We start from the raw sequence: 11701 nt of genomic DNA, 5'->3' as shown, positions 1-11701 counted from the left end.
TTCACTTCATCCTGTGTCCTATAGCAGCAATCACTTTGGCGCATCTGGAGTCGGTAGCTATCTATCATTTATCTATCTATCTATCTATCTATCTATCTATCTATCTATCTATCTATCTATCTATCTATCTATCTATCATCTATCTATCATCTATCTATCTATCTATCTATCTATCTATCTATCTATCTATCTATCTATCTATCTATCTATCTATCATCTATCTATCATCTATCATCTATCATCTATCTATCTATCTATCTATCTATCTATCATATATATATATCTATCATCTATCTATCTATCTATCATCTATCTATCTATCATCTATCTATCTATCTATCTATCTATCTATCTATCTATCTATCTATCTATCTATCTATCTATCTATCTATCTATCTATCTATCTATCTATCTATCTATCTATCTATCTATCTATCTATCTATCTATATCTGTCTGTCTGTCTAATTTTTTAGTGTTTTTATCTTTTTACCTTTTTTAATCTATTTTAAAAGAAATATATATATGTGTGTGTGTGTGTGTGTGTGTGTGTGTGTGTGTGTGTGTGTGTGTGTGTGTGTGTGTGTGTATGTGTATGTGTATATATAAACAACAATAAAAAACATACATAAACATGAACTCCAAACAATTTGAATGAAAAGGAGCAGAAGGAAGAATTATTTTATGTTTATGTTTATGTTTATGTATTTAGCAGACACTTTTGTCCAACGAGACTTACAAGTGATTATTGGCATGTTGCCCTTGAGGCTAACAACAACAATAACAACAACTTGACATCAGTTATGGAGAGGAGGGAACAAGGAGTGGAGAGTAGAGAGGGGGGACGGGTGCAGGGAAGGTGCTAGTTAAGAAGATGCTCTCTGAAGAGCAGGGTCTTCAGGAGTTTCTTGAAAATTGAAAAGGAAGCCCCTGTTCTGGTAGTGCTTGGTAGGTCATTCCACATTTGTGGAACGATGCATGAGAAGAGTCTGGATTGTGCTGAGCGTGGTGTAGACACTGCTAGCCGACGATCTTGTGATGACCGGAGCGGCCGGGCCGAGACATAAGCCTTTGCAAGAGGACTCAGGTAGATGGGAGCCGTACCATCTCGGACTTTGTATGCTAGTGTTAGCTATTTGAATCTGATGCATGCTGTTAGCGGTAACCAGTGGAGCTCAATGAACAGAGGGGTGACGTGTGCTCTTTTTTGCTGGTTGAAGACCAGATAAGCGGCTGCGTTCTGGACCATTTGAAGAGGTCTCACAGTACAGCCTGGAAGACCTGTCAGAAGGGCATTGCAGTAATCGAGGTGGGAGATGACAGTAGATTGCACCAGGAGCTGGGTGGCATGTTGTGTTAGGTATGGTCTTATCTTTCGTATGTTATAAAGTGCAAAGCAGCATGAACGAGCAACAGAGGCAACATGATCTATAAAGGCCAGGGGTTCATCAATCACAACACCCAGATTTCGAACTGCCTTTGATGGAGCCAGAGATAGGAAGTCATTTTGGATTGAGATATTGTGCTGTACAGCAGACAAGCGCCGCTGCAAACTGAGATGCGAAGAGCTGCCGCTGGGGAGAACCGGATGGAAAGGTTTCCATCCCAGAGCTCCACAAGCCGTCAGCCCGCGCAGCAGATATAAGCCGCGATCAGAAAGAGATGCGCCGAGCTGCGGGGAGGGGAGAACGGGTGGAAAACAGAGGTCTCCCGAGAGCTCCACAAGCCGATAGTAGAAACCCAGCTCCAACAACACGTTATATTTCAACCCGTTTTCTAAAATGCAGCATTATGTTAAATGCACTGGGTTTTACCCTATTACATTTAAATTTCATGGTTAAACAGTACATGTTAAAAACTAAGCTCAGCTCGGCAGTGACCTAAAATACATAAATATAATTTTACTTACCGAAAAAATGAAGTGGAGACTCCTTGGACGCTCTATTAGTGCAATTAATGCCACAGCAAGTCATTTTGTCCAACAATTGCACAAAAATATCCAAAAAAGAACGCACAAACACAGAGACTCAAAATCCCGGAACAGTTTCCAGGCCAGACCGAGGCTCTACTGAGGCCTTTCCACGGAGCTAGCTCTGTGGTCACGTGGGTCTGATGTTCATTAATTATACAGAATTTTAGGCTTTTAATACACTTAAACAGAAGAGTGAGAAAAAAATTCACAGGAGCGCTCCTGTGTCTCTATATGCAGGAGGATGAGACCCAAGACTACAATGTGAGGACGAGAGACTTGCCTGCAGAAACTGAAATGATAGAGTCATAGTGTGCAAATAAAACTGTTCACCATGCATGCTTGCTGGAAATAAAAATGTTGAGAAATGGACATCTCCTCCTTGAACCATCACCTTATCATGGTGGAGGAGTTTGAGTGCCCTAATGATCCTAGGAGCTATGTTGTCTGGGGCACTTTGTGCCCCTGGAATGGTCTCCCATGACAAATAGGTCTTAGGTGAAGGGTGAGACAAAGAATGGTTCAGAAGTTCTTTCATGGATGTAAAATCAAAGAGTCGGAGTACCCGGCCCGGAGGGTTACCGGGGTCCCACCCTGGAGCCAGGCCTGGGGTTGGGGCCCATGAGTGAGCGCCTGGTGGCCGGGCTTTCACCCATGGGGCCCGGCTGGGCCCAGCCCAAACCGGATACATGGGCTCATCCAACTGTGGACCCACCACCCACAGGAGGAACATAAAGGGTCCGGTGCAATGTGGATCAGGTGGCAGACCAAGGCGGGAGCCTTGGCGGTCCGATCCCCGGACAAGAAAACTGGTTTTTGGGACATGGAACGTCACCTCGCTGGCGGGGGAGGAGCAGGAGCTTGTGGCAGAAGTTGAGCGGTACCGGCTAGATATAGTCGGACTCACCTCGACACATAGCATTGGCTCTGGAACCCAAGTCCTTGAGAGGGGTTGGACACTCTCCTTTGCTGGAGTTGCTCAGGGTGAGAGGCGGAGGGCTGGTGTTGGCTTTTTGTTAGCCCCAAGACTCTCTGCCTGTGTGTTGGGGTTTACCTCCGGGGGACGAGAGGGTAGCTTCCCTGCGCCTTCGGGTCGGGGAATGAGTCCTGACTGTTGTTTGTGCTTACGGGCCAAATATCAGTTCAGAGTACCCACCCTTTTTGGAGCCCCTGGGACGAGTGCTAGATAGTGCTCCATCAGGGGACTCCATTGTCCTGCTGGGGGACTTCAATGCTCACGTGGGCAATGACACAATGACCTGGAGGGGTGTGATTGGGAGGAACGGACCGCCTGATCTGAACTCGAGTGGTGTTTCGTTATTGGACTTCTGTGCAAGCCGCAGTTTGGCCATAACGAACACCATGTTCCAACATAAGGATGCCCATCGGTACACTTGGTACCAGGGCAGCCTAGGATGCAGGTCGATGATAGACTTTGTAGTCATATCATCTGACCTTCGGCCGTATGTTTTGGACACCCGAGTGAAGAGAGGAGAGGAGCTGTCAACTGATCACCACCTGGTGGTGAGTTGGATCAGATGGCAGGGGAAGATGCTGCGTAGACCTGGCAGACCCAAACGCATAGTGAGGGTCTGCTGGGGACGCCTGGCAGAAGAACCTGTTAAGACGGTCTTCAACTCCCACCTCCGGCAGAGCTTTGACCACGTCCCGAGAGCAGTGGGGGACATTGACTCCGAGTGGGCCTTGGTCCCCTCTGCAATTGTTGAGGCAGCTGTTGCTAGCTGTGGTCGCAAGGTGGCCGGTGCCAGTCGTGGTGGCAACCCCCGTACCCGCTGGTGGACACCAGAGGTTTGGGGAGCCGTCAGGCTGAAGAGGGAGGCCTACAGGGCGTGGCTGGTCTGTGGGTCTCCGGAGGCAGCAGACAGGTACCGGATAGCCAAGCGGGGTGCAGCAGTGGCAGTTGCCAAGGCAAAATCTCAGGCATGGGAGGAGTTTGGTGAGGCCATGGAGAAAGACTATCGATCGGCTGTTAAGAGATTCTGGCAAACTCTCCGGCGCCTCAGGAGAGGGAGGCAGCAACTCGCTCACACTGTTTACAGTGGGGATGGGGCGCTGCTGACGTCAACTGGGGCTATAGTCAGACGGTGGAAGGAATACTTTGAGGAGCTCCTCAATCCCACCTATGCCCATTCCGAGGAGGAACCAGAGCCAGGAGACCTGGGGATGGACTGTCCAATCTCTGGGGCAGAAGTTGCTGAGGTAGTCAAACAACTACACAGTGGCGGAGCCCCGGGGGCAGATGAGGTTCATCCTAGGTATCTCAAGGCTATGGATGTTTTAGGGCTGTCATGGTTGACATGTCTCTGCAATTTTGTGTGGTCATCGGGGGCAGCTCCTGTGGAGTGGCAGACCGGGGTGGTGGTCCCCATTTTTAAGAAGGGTGACCTGAGGGTGTGTTCCAACTATAGGGGGATCACACTCCTCAGCCTCCCTGAAAAGGTCTACGCCAAGGTACTGGAGAGGAGGGTCCGATCGATAGCTGAATCTCAGATTGAGGAGGAGCAATGTGGTTCTCGTCCTGGCCGTGGAACTGTGGACCAGCTCTATACCCTTGCAAGGGTGATGGAGGGGGCATGGGAGTTTGCCCAACCAATCCACATGTGTTTTGTGGACTTGGAGAAGGCTTATGACCGTGTCCCCAGGGGCACCCTGTGGGGGGCGCTCCAGGAGTATGGGGTGGGTGGCTTTCTGTTAAGGGCCATTCAGTCCCTTTACCAGAAGAGCGTGAGTTTGGTCCGCATAGCCGGTAGTAAGTCGGACCTGTTCCCGGTTAGGGTTTGACTCCGCCAGGGCTGCCCTTTGTCACCGGTTCTGTTCATTACCTTTATGGACAGAATTTCTAGGTGCAGCCGTGGTGTGGAGTGTGTCGAGTTTGGTGGCAGGAGAATCTCGTCTCTGATTTTTGCGGATGATGTGGTCCTCCTAGCTCCATCCAGCTCTGACCTTCAGCTCTTGCTGGGTAAGTTCACGGCTGAGTGTGAAGCGGCTGGGATGAGGATCAGCACCTCCAAATCTGAGACCATGGTTCTCGACTAGAAAGGGGTGGCTTAAAGTAAGTTAAAGCAACAGACATCAACATTAATATTCTACATATAAGAAGAAATGAAAGATGTTTTGTTCAGCTCAGTTTTGTTAGGTCACTTTAAAAACATTCTGAAACATCAGGAAAAGTGAAAATTCAGTTTCATTTTAAAGACACATGGTTTCCAGAGGATGCAGAGATACACATGTAACGGGTGAAGGTCCATCATTAAAGCAGGAACTTCAATCAAAACAAACATCACAGCGATCATAAAGCCTTGTGGTCTTTTATGTTTCTGTTTGCACATTTTGCTTTGATCCAAAGTGACTTATGGATTTAGCTAACATGCATTTTGTTTTATTACCTGTGGGAGAAAACTGGAGTAACCAGAGAGAAATCTTAAACTCCACACAGAAATGCACTGCAGGGATTCAAGCCTGCAACCTTCTTGCTGCAAGACAACAGCGTTATCAACTACAACACCGTGCAGCCTTCTTTTCTTTTGTTGGAAAAAAAATTAATGTCTACTTCCTTAATGATCGTTGTCCTTGTAAAAGATGTAAACAATAAATAACATCTTATTTTTAACCTTTTTCTTAAGAAATGAATTGAGAAGAAGTGAGACAAAGATCACACAATGCTGACATTTACTTGAACAACAACAACAATAGCATCTTTATGTGGAATCCCACATTCATAAACCATGGCAACAGACACTAAAGATACAAGTTATAAACTTGTGGCAAAGCAAAAACAAAAAGAGGTGTGAGTTGCAGCAGAAAAAGTGACAGTCTTCTTCATCACGCACCAGGCCTACCTTGCATCCACACCATACCATAGATCCAACCAATTAGTGCAATGAATGCGTGAAGCACCTAAAGGCTCTACTTTGCCTCTGAAGAGTCAGTGAGACTGCAAAGGGGGGCATAGCATTGCACCGCTCTCTTAAACTATAAGAGGATTTCTTAGTTCTAACTAGCTGGTGGAGGCTTCCAAGCGTTTAACCTCTTGTGGGGTCAACTAGCACCTTGAGAATCACTGAGGTCTTCATTGCACCTCTCCGCTTCGTTTGAAAGGACTCCAGAGGAGGAATATGAGGTCAGAGTTGATGCCCCTCTGAGCAGGCAGCAGATGCAGTCGCAGAGCCAAACCCACGGGTGCGAAGGAGAGCCAGATACTGAATCTGGCATTAGTTATCTCGTTTTTAACGTGTGTGGCAGAATAAGGGTTGGTTGACAAATGAAGTGACAACGCCACTCTGGGAACCTCTTTATCTCTTTATTAACCCCAAACGAAACTTATGCGTTATTGTACCAAAGAAAAGACAAACTGCACAGCGTTTGAAAAAAGCAGCTCTAGAATGAAAATGAACGAGAAATTCCCCAACAACCTGTTAGAGCTGCAGAAGTTGATAGGATTACAGGTGAGACATCTTCGTGAATTAAAATGTAGTCTCCTGTCTTCTCCTTAAGCACTAAGGCTTTCTGCAGTCAGTCCCAGTCATATCAAAAGAAAAGTAACTCAGTCACATAAATTCGATTTAGAGCAATAGTTCAGATCTTTTGAACAATAAACATCATACCTATTGTAAAATGCTCTTTGAACAACCTACATTTATAGAAATAGACATTGGTCCTGACTGGAGTCCAGTGGTCCCTCGTGTACTGCACTCTCACCAAAATATTTTGGCACAATTCAGAGACAAGTAAAAGTTATCCGTTGGGTTTACTGTTATGACTTGGTCCTAAAGGGAGCCTAAGTCCCCTCCTCTTCTAGTGCTTCTTTGGTTCCTGTAACAAAAAATGACTCAATAAAAAACACTTTTTTCCTAAAAGTGATTCACTTAAACAAGTAATGTATTAGTTATTTCCTTTATATGATACAAACCTTAAAATAAATACTGAAGGTTTCAAGAAAAACCAATGAAAAATAGTTTTATTTATTTAATGTTACCCAGTACGGAAGCGTATTACCGTCAGTGCGGGGGGGAAAAAACTCAGGACCAGTATCTCGTAATCACGAGAAATGTTCTCGTTGAAACGTGATATAAATAACATTTGTCGTGATTACGAGATACTGGTCCTGAGTTTTTTCCCCCGCACTGACGGTAATACGCTTCCGTAACCCAGACGTTGTAAGTATGAAAAAAATCCAAACCCTGTTTTACAGAAATTTTTATTACATCAAGCCTGAGAAGTATTTTTTTCCTTCCCCAGTTATCATCAAACACCTCTAAAACAAGATCTCCCAAAAAGTCAGATTTTCACACTGAGGTTAGTCATGAGATATGACAGAAATACATTTTAGACAGCAGTTACCTAAGTGACTGTGGAGGAAGCACACTGTGTGACTTCACAGATATCACGAATCATCACAGATCAGAAATATAAAACAAAACCAAAAAGGATGTTCAAGGGCTCTTTTAAAAATTCACATGTACATACAAGAAGGAACGGGGTAAAATAGCATAATTATAAGCAATGGAAAGACTTCATTCTGGCAATGTTTCGCTGTGTAAAAGTTCATTTAATTAATTTGTTCCTGTTTATTTTAATAATAATGTCTTTATTGAAGCAAAAAAAAACTTTCAGAAGTTTTTTCTCATAAACTGCTGTGGATTAGAGCTAATTATTTAATCAAGTTTTTAAAATGGCTTTAAAATATGTAAATGTTTTCTGAGAAGCTTGAGTTTTAATAGTGATGGTTCTAAGTTTCTTTATTGTTTGTTTGTTACACAGGAACATGTTCATTTTGGAAACAGAGACTTCTGTCTGGTGACTAAATAAGTTATTTTTCTTTATGTCACAGTTAAAGGTCAGTCAGGCACATCGTCAGAGAACTGCCACTCTTTAGAAAGTGGCTGAAAAAACAGCAACATTTAGAATTTCATATTTTTTCTGCCTTTCTTCCGTTACGAAATACAAGTCCTGATAAAGTAAAGCATCAAGTCTATGCAGTTATGTCTGGCTGATAAAAAACAACCCAGAACAACTACAAGAGCACAGTCTGAGGACTCCAGTGATGGATGCCTGTCCTGATTGCACTGTGGTGAGCGCAATAACTAGCCGCACTGCAAGTTAACCACAGTTCCTCCAGTGCTTCTTATTTCTTCTCAGCTGAGTGTAGGGAAATTGCCTTGTGCCTACCTTTGTCATAAAAATATGCACACTGCTCCATTTCATGAAAAAAGCAGGTGTAAGAGCAGAGCTTACTGAACCCGTAAAGACCCTTTCTGAATATGCTAATTTAAAGACTTTCAACCCAAGCTCAAAAGCATGATTTTTCAGCTTCTGTCAGTTACTGTGTGGCTCATTTTCTTTTTACCTGTTTCTGTTGGTGTGTAGTTAAGATATCAGGGCTTCCCTTTTTATTTGTTTCAGAGGAAAGTAGAGAAAAAAATTTAATGGCATTTATTTTTGCTGTCTTTGAAAAACTGTTTCTTCAGACTTGAAAATTGCTTGTGCTTGGTAGTCCAGTACAACAAACGATCCTTTAATTTGGTTTTAGGCTAAACTGCTGTGTCATTGTTCTTCTGTGGCAACTTTTTTTTACTTTAGTTTCCCCCAAAATTCTGTCAGTCCTTGACTTGGTCAGTTGATGCCATACATACAAAAAATTATTGCAGGAAAATAAAATACATTTTAATTAAATATTCATTCATTATTTTACAATCACAGAAAGCTGCATCAGACAGACGAAAGAGTCACATGCAGCTGCAGAGGTAGCCGACCCTGCACCAGGCCACTGAGAGGGTGACGCATGCATTTGAAACATGCAACACCTACCAACAATTTAAAGCACCAAACATGACATTATAATGATAAAACATATGGTTTACAACTAAAATATTTATTAGCAAATGTTATTCTAACAACTAAATAACAGTCTATTTTAGAAAGAAAGAAAATGATCTTTCAAATGGTGCCACTCAAGATAAAAATCTGAGACGCTTCATAAAAACAAAAAAATCTTATTAAAAATAGGTTTAAAATGGGAAAAAAAAACATTTTTTTGTGATTTCCCAAAAATATGGAAGGAAAGGGAAAGAGAAAATGAACAGGAAAGAGGGAAATCGGTGGAAAGGCAGAACAAGAGCAGAGCACGGAGAGGGTGGTGGGGAAGGTCACTCCAAAACCAGCTTGAACAGGTGAGTCCACTGAGTCCACTGATCTCAGGCTCAGGGGGAGAGAGTTCCAGAGTCTGGGGGCCACAGCAGCAAATGATCAGTCACCTTTGGTCTTTAGCCTGGTGCTGCACAACCAGTAGGCTTTGATCACTGGACCTCAGGGACCTGCTGGGGGTGTAGGGACTAAGAAGATCACCAATGTAAGATGGTACTTGTCCATGTAAGGCCCTATAGACCAGAACCAGGATCTTGAAATGAACCCTGAAGTTGACTGGCAGCCAGTGAAGCTGGAGGAGAAGCGGGGTGATGTGGGTGTGTTTGGAGGACTTGGTCAGAAGCCGAGCACAGGCATTCTGAACCACCTGTAGACGGTTCAGGGAGGTTCTGCTCAGACACGTGAAAAGAGAGTTACAGTAGTCTAAGCGTGAGGAGATAAAGGTGTGGAGAACAATCTTAAGTTCAGAGCGGGACAGAATGGGACTCAGCTTAGCAATGTTCCTGAGATGGAAGAAGGAAAGGTGAGAGCTGGGTCAAAGTTCACACCAAGATTCCTGACAGAGGGTTTGGTGTGGGAAGCAAGCTGACCAAAAGAGTCTCTGACTTTGTGAACCATCTTGTCTGGGGCACAGATGAGTATCTCAGTCTTATCTTCTGTAACGGAATTGAAGTGACGTAACTATCTGGAGTTGTATTTTAATACACTGTAAGTAGATCACTTTTTATAAACAGAAGAATAGGCTGTTTTTATCATCAGGGAGTTTAATTAAACACTCTGTATTGACTTTGAGACAAGAAAAGAGAGAGAGATGGGATCGTTCGAGAATCTTTAATATCTTAATTATAAATTCTAAACAATCTACCAGGACTAACTCTGTGATGGATGAAAATGGATTTGGATGTTGTGTTGGTGCGTGTGTGTGTGTGTGTGTGTGTGGTTGGTTCAGACTCTTTAGGATGACGTAATTGAATCTGGTAGTCTTTGTTATGACTAGATATCACGAGGCTTATAAAGTGAAGACATGAGCCGCTATTTTGCCGCGTACGTACCCAGTGGGGGGTCTCCCAGGTAGATCAGGAAATGCCAGGTCCAAGAACCTCGGATGTACGCTGGAGCTGTCGGTGCAGCGGTCACAACGTTTCAAAGCCCGTCTGGAGGGTCGACCCCGGTACCGTTCGGCGGCGCGTCAGCAGGTGCTCTTATTTTGAAAAGGATGTCGTCTGGTTGTTAAACGACGAAAATCTCCAGCTTCACAGTTCTTAGTTTAAAGAAGAAAACACATCTGGCCAGTCTGTGCTTATCTTTAGGATGACGGTGAATAGAACTGAAGTCAGAATGGAACTGACTTAAAATGGCGTTGCCTTGTTTTATATCTCTGGATTGTTGATAAGTTTTAGTAAAGTGGATTGGACACTTGAAGTCAACACCAGATTCTCCTGCGGCAGCCGAAAGCTCTGATTGGTTGGAACAATGTGTCATGCGTTTCTATGGAGATTAGGATCAGTATGTCTGTGCCGTAGTCCTGTTTTCATTAAACATAATTCATGACATATTTATTTCACAGATCATTCACTTGATTATTGTTGATCAACATCTGTTTTGCTTAATAATTTTAATCACAAATAAAGTACTTTGATTAAGTAAAGTTTCTTCTTCTCCTTCGGACTCTTCTCCTGGAATGTAAACAGTCTGAGGAACACCCGACCTTGGTTTTTCTACACGGTGTTATTGTGCACAGGGGGCAGCTGTGTGGAGCTGAAAATAATGAACTTCATAACCTTACATATCCCCCCTTTTCAAGGTCAATGTGGTCCTTCAAGAGACCACTTGGTCATTGAACAAACCCAAGTTATGAAGAATCTTGACAACAGAACCGGATGCGATCCCAAGGGAACAGCCATCTGTGGTGAGGTACGAACCCCACGCCGGAGAACAGTCTCGCATACTCCTCAGGAAGAACACAAGTCAGCAGGTTATTAATTATTCCCCATGGAAGCCATAAACGAAGCAACAACAACTTCATATCCTCACGGGCAATAAAGCAAAGCAGGAGCAAATCCTGAACGTATCCACGAACAGGGTAGTATTCCAATTAAAAATCGATTGTTGTATCCGCAGGCAGGGTAATATTCCAAATAAAAATTGAACTTTGAAAGAGTACTTATCGTAATCCACAAAAAGGGAAGAGCAGGTGACAGTAATCCCAACGAATGAGGTGTCCCAGCAGCCATGCCGGAACCACAGTCGTCCAAGGCCAACGAGCCGGAGCACCCTCAGGAGTAGTCGATGCAGATGACGAGTCACGGATCCACCCCCAGGACGCAGGATCCTCACCAGCTCAGCAGAGGAGAGAGAGCACAGTGTAGGCACTTCAATGTAGACACGACAAAAGTGCATTTCATGTCATCAAAGAAATAAAAATAATAAAAACCTAACTCTATGAGTGCCTTTTGTACTATGTGTTAGTTTTAAGTGTAATTACCCATTAAGTGAAGAAATGGATGCAGCCCTGACTGTGTAAGATGCGAAAAGGAATGATGCGAGAAGCAGAAAAATGAAAGAAACCC

The 11701-nt window shown here is 43.9% G+C and overlaps 1 long non-coding RNA gene across 1 annotated transcript; it reads right to left on the bottom strand.

Annotated features, from left to right (window-relative positions):
• Window positions 1-10672: 10672 nt before the first annotated feature.
• LOC139070698 (uncharacterized) lies at window positions 10673-11444 on the bottom strand. The gene is made up of 2 exons (XR_011521174.1): window positions 10979-11444; window positions 10673-10879 (listed from the first exon to the last, which is right to left on the bottom strand). It is a non-coding gene; the product is annotated as an uncharacterized lncRNA (long non-coding RNA).
• Between the last annotated feature and the right edge of the window lie 257 nt (window positions 11445-11701).

Source organism: Nothobranchius furzeri, chromosome 7 (genome assembly GCF_043380555.1).
Source record: "Nothobranchius furzeri strain GRZ-AD chromosome 7, NfurGRZ-RIMD1, whole genome shotgun sequence".
Taxonomy (NCBI): Eukaryota; Metazoa; Chordata; class Actinopteri; order Cyprinodontiformes; family Nothobranchiidae; genus Nothobranchius; species Nothobranchius furzeri.
The sequence above is the reverse complement of the archived record's forward strand: the minus strand, read 5'-3'. Positions and strand labels throughout refer to the sequence as shown.